We start from the raw sequence: 5,925 nt of genomic DNA, 5'->3' as shown, positions 1-5,925 counted from the left end.
AAATACGAAATTCCGTTAACGAATTTCGGATCCGAATTTCTTTGAAACAGGAACTAATATTACCCCTGTAAATGAGGTTGAACAACATGACAAGATTTTTTTTTTAATCCGAGATACGGATCCGCTGCTGCTGATGCATTACAATACACAGTTACACACACAGGCAGGAAATACGAAATTCCGTTGACGTATTTTTGTTCCGTTACGTACATTCGTTATATTGAAGGTAAAAAGCAAAGTACATTTATATTGGAGTTGATGGTAGTTTTTTTTAAAGTCCGAAATACGGAATTCGGAATCCGTTAACGGAATTCGTATTTCGTTTTGGTTGACCAATCAGAGGTTCTCTTCTGCTGCAGAGAGTTGCATTACAAATAGAGGCAGGAAATACGAAATTCCGTTGACGTATTTTCGTTCCATTACAAACATTCGTTATATTGAAGTTACAAAGCAAAGTACATTTATATTGGAGTTGATGGTAGTTTTTTTTAAAGTCCAAAATACGGAATTCAGAATACGGAATCCGTTAACGGAATTCGTATTTCGTTTTGGTTGATCAATCAGAGGTTCTCTTCTGCTGCTGAGAGTTGCATTACAAATACAGGCAGGAAATACGAAATTCCGTTGACGTATTTTCGTTCCGTTACAAACATTCGTTATATTGAAGTTAAAAAGCAAAATACCTTTGTTAATATATTGGAGTTGATTGATGGTAGTTTTTTTTTATCCGAAATACCACTCCAATACAAAGGTATTTTGCTTTTTAACTTCATCATAACGAATGTTCGTAAAGTTACGAAAATATAACCGCCACTAACGAAAATTCGTATTTCGTACGAATCCGAATTGAGTTCAGTTACGAATTACGAAATACGAAATAACGGATATTCCGAAACGAAACGAAACAGAACAAATTTTTTGACGGCGCACAATATTTATAGCAGACATTGGACACACCTTGAATTGATGGATGCTGAAGATTCTAGCAGCGCCTCTAACTCTGCAAAAGAAAGAATATTGGCTGTAACAGTGGAGGGGGGGGGGAGTTTTATTAAAATGTATTGTATATGACTATAAAGTAATGATGATGCCCCATTATCTTTATTTCTGTCACCAAGGGCCTGACAGCTTCTTTCTAGGGAGACATCAGGGATCTAAATACATCTCTGTTGTAGATGGAGATCTGAGAAACAAAGTCCTTGATCCTCTCCCCTAGCTTCTGCACTGACACTAAAAGTTCACAGGACTATTAAGTGGAAGCCTATATTTGTACTTTGTAGGCATTATTGGATGCTTTGCAGCCACCCAGATCACTCCTTCTGAGGCTACGAAATCAAAACATATATAAAAGCAGGACTTGTCCTGTAATGTTGGAGACATTTAGTAGCTTCTTCAAGATACTTCTTCAGTTCTAGTGTCAGGAAGATACCCGAGTATTTATATCCAAATATAATGCCGTTTTAACATCTCTACCCCAGCGTTTTGGCAATAATTCACACCTTCAGTCATGTAAATCAAAGGTTTACCACCTATACAGACTTTCTGACACTAAAGATGGGATTGTGTAACTAGAACAAGGTGATTCCACAATGTTTTCACCTCCCATCCTGTTCTTGGACAATAAACAACTGCCTTAACACAGTCTATAGTGATTGCATGGAGGTGTCTGGAGGTGTCTGTGCAACCTGTGTAAATATACTATAAATGCTGGTGTAATGCTTCCAGGCTGGGTTAGTATGGATCACAGCTACAGACAAGTGTGACCTCACTGTTCCCATTTATTTAAGGAACATGAGGGTCACATAAGCATACACAATCAGCAATACGTAATGGTACAGGTAAAAGGAGCAAAAGGATATATCCGTATATATACGTTGCGGAAGTTACCTCACTTCCAAAAAAAAGGAAAAAATAAAAATAAGTCTCTGGCACAGGTTGTAAAAGAAGCAGCCGGATTTACCAGGGTTGCTATCGGAGACAGAGGGATGAAAACTCAGGTACAATCCTGTGATTGCGATGGGAGACGGCTTGGCAACCAGGTGCAGCAGTACATTGCTATTGGAGTTGCTGTGGCAATGAGTCACATGCAGAGATATGGTTGCTATATTTGCAGTTCAGCAGTATGGTAAATCCTTCAGTTGCAGCAGTGTGTTAGAGCAATCCCTCCAGGGAGCTTGGTCTCTGCCTTAGTAGCAGGGCGGTGCAGACTGCCTGTCAGCAATGTCTCTGGGAGGAGACAGGTTCAGTGAAGGGGAGTTAGGAGACTTGCCCAGCGTGTACCTCCTTGCTTGAACGCCGGGCAATTGAATGTTGGCGGCTTAAACCCTGAAGGTGGGAGGGGCCAGATGACAGCGCAGGAGTGAGTCGGTTCCCTGCGCCAAAATCGGACTGAAGGACAGGTGAGTATATCACAGCTGGGGGGTATCTTCCTGACACTCAATGGAACTGAGAAGTGGCATGGATAAATTTTGAAGTCCAGTTGAATGTGACTAACTGCTACCAACTATGACTTCTATGTATGTTTTGTTTTGGTAGCCTCTACATTATCTGAATGGGTGATCTGGGCAGGTACACAGCATTCAATAATGCCTACAAAGTAAAACTATAGGACCTCCCGCTTCAAGTCCTGTGCACATCTAGGTTTAGTGTCAGTGCAGAGGTGGTGGCAGAAGACTTTGTGTCTCCTGACTGGAACTGAAGAAGTTGTTTGGAGAAGCTACAAAATATCTTTAACATTACAGAAGAAGTCTAGTTGAATGTGACTATTACTAGCTCTACGATGACCTAGATACATGAGAACCTTCACAGACACATACAGTATATCACAGTAGTTAGCTTATTTCCATTCTTTGATTGCCATGATACATCCTTGAAAGTTAAAAAGAGTTTAAGCAACAAAAGCCAGCATGCAATTCACTTTATAGCTGGAGAACAATCTTAAACTTGGCATGAGTTAGCTGTGTTTTCCTGTTCATCCCCGTGGGCTGATGGAAAGAAAACTCTCAATTCCCCCATCCACACTAAAAATATTAGTAAACACCCCCCATCATTAGTAAACTAAACATGAGATTGTAGTCCATTACAGGAGTGGAGCAGTGACTACTTTACAACACACACAGGGACAATGGGGAACAAAAGTAGCCACCCTCCAAAAGAAGGACAGTGTCTGTCAAGTACCTGGTGAGAAACCGGAAGGTGAGGACGCTTCCCTTGCGACTCGTGTCCTACAACCTCTGGTGATGGTAACAGAGAGCGGGCGGGCGGACAGCGAGGAGCACGAGTGCCACTGATGGGAACCGACGCTGTGCAGGAGACATCCTGGTAGCGGGTAGTCAGCAAGCCAGAGGTCCAACTGGGTGGGCAGCGTAGGAGCAGAATCGAGAGACTGAAGCGCGGTGAGGAAAGCCAAAGGTCAGAGCCAGTGGGGTACAGAATCAGGAGACAGAAGGCAAAGTCCAGGAAACAGGCCGAGGTCTGGGGCAGGCAGTAATAGATAAAGAGAAGTCCAAACAAAACCGTGTCAAGCAGGTAACAGGAATCCAACAGAGTACAGGCACACAGGAACACTAGCTGAAAGACCATCAGCAATGAGGCAAGGGCAGGCTCGTTTTTATATGCGCACCTCGGGTTTGCGTGCACAAGCGCACTATGGCATTTTTCCAGCCACACCATGACCTTCTTTGTGCGCATGCGCGACCACCATTTTACCCTTACAGTGTCAGCACCAATTCAGAGATGATTTGAGGATCTACAGCCGAGTGATACACAAATAAGAGACATTTTTGTTAATAGCTCAGGTATGCATGTTTAGGATTTAACTCCTGAGTTTCCTGAGTCATGTTAAGTAGCTGCATTGAAAGTATATTTTGGTGCAATTTTTGTATATGATCTATTGCAGTTTAAAACATTTGTGAAACATTCCATTTCCAGTTTTCCATCATCCTCCTACTCGCCTTGTAACACAATTCCATTTCCATCCTTACTTTTCATCCTCCTACACGTCTTGCAAAAACTTTCATTTCAAGGCATTCCATTTCCATTTTTTTTTTTATCACTCTCCTACACATATTTACGCATATAGTGCCTGAAAATGGAAGAAAAATATGAGAATGGAATAGCCTTGTTGTTAAGATTTGCTATCCTATCTTTTATATTTCATTTAAAAAATGGGTAATTTGTTGTGTTTTGGGGCATTTAATTAAATTTGTCACTAAATTTTGGGGTTTAATAAGGAGTTGCGCTAATATTGCGCAACATAAAAATTTTCAACTACCACCATTTTATTCTATAGGGTCTTGGCATTCAGAAAATATATAATGTTGGGGGGTTTTACGTCATTTTCAGGCCTAAAATGTGGAATATAACATGGGTGCAAAAATTGAAAAAAGGGCCTCAGTCATGAAGGGGTTAAATGGATGAGAACGTTTGCTACCTTGGGGGCATAGATATAAAGCAGCGAATGTGACTTTTACAAAATATTCACTGGTGATGAATCAATCACTATAGTTGAAAACACATAAACCAGGAAGATTCCTTTCTCCCCTGGTCTTACAGGCACATTGCAGCCTTATAGACTTCTATGGGTGCTGTCTCCCCTTGTCTCTAGAGGTCAGATACAGTATATAGACGAGCCCAATAGATGGAAATAGGAAATAACCATCACATCCTCAAACAATTCATCCCCACACAGCTACCTCCTCATGTATCACTTACCCCTCCCTTTTATATTGTAAGCCCTCACAGGCAGGGCCCTCCTTACCATCTTGTCTTGAATTGTATTGTAATCGTAATGTCTTCTTTATATTGTAGAGCGCTGCACAAACTGTTGGCGCTATATAAATCCTGTATAATAATAATAATACGCCTGCATGGCCAGGAGATATAGGACTTGCAGTGCTAGATGCAATCCCCGGAGCCTCTCCCCTCTCTGATCTGATTAAATATGCGTTTTTGGAAGGGGAGGTCGGGATCGGTTAGCTCAGGCCATAGGGGCAAAAAGAATATGTGCACTTTGTTATAAAATTACCACCAAAGCCGTACACTTTTTACATCAGTTGTGTTTGTATAAACCACTTGAAAATAGGAAACTAAATGCTTTCTTTCAGAAATGTCCATAAACACACTTTATTTCTCCAGCACTGCAGTCTCCTGTTTCCTGTGTGCTGCTTCCCGCGAACTTCTGGTCAGGAAGACCAGACACATAAAATCCCTACTATTCCCTTGAGTCATTCAGCAGGGCTATAAGTCCCACCATGCCTTACACCAGTGCTCATGCGTGCCCCGTGTAGCACTTTCCGGCTGACTGTGCATGTAGGTGGAGGCAGCAGGTAGCCTCAGCCCAGCCCCATGACCTTGTTAGGGATAGGAGCCACACCAGAACCGGAAGCACTGAAGGGAGCAAGCTGAAACTGGGTAAATTAATATGTCTCAAAAAAAAGAAACTAATGCAGCCACCATATCTAAGAACTGGAAAGCTGCAATACATTACCTGTGGTTTTGGGTTTAGATATACTTTACGAAGTAACTTTGGTTTACTACTTAGTCGTTATCTTAGGTAAGGGTCAGGAATTAGGAGACGCGTGTTTTAGGCTAGTGCTAAGGCATTGGTCTAGGGGTTAGGCTAAGTGTTTGGGGGAGAGTTAAGGGTTAGCGCAAGGTTCAATGTTAGGGGTTCAAGGTTAGATATTAGAGGTTGGATGGAGGTTAAGATTTGAGATATCATTTAGGGGAATGGTTAAAAGGAACTATGGGGTACAGGGCCGGCCTTAGGGGTGTGCGAGCAGTGCGGCCGCACAGGGCGCCATGGCAACAAGGGCGCCGTGCGGCAGACACAGCTCGTTCTGGGGGCGGCTTCTCTCTCCCTCACCGCTGAGCGCTGGCCATCCGATATGACAGCGCTCCCTCGTCCGCCCCCCCCCCCCCTCC

The sequence above is a fragment of the Nanorana parkeri genome, unplaced genomic scaffold, assembly GCF_000935625.1.
Source record: "Nanorana parkeri isolate BGI_ZX_2015 unplaced genomic scaffold, ASM93562v1 scaffold984, whole genome shotgun sequence".
NCBI lineage: Eukaryota > Metazoa > Chordata > Amphibia > Anura > Dicroglossidae > Nanorana > Nanorana parkeri.
Note: the sequence above shows the minus strand (reverse complement) of the source record.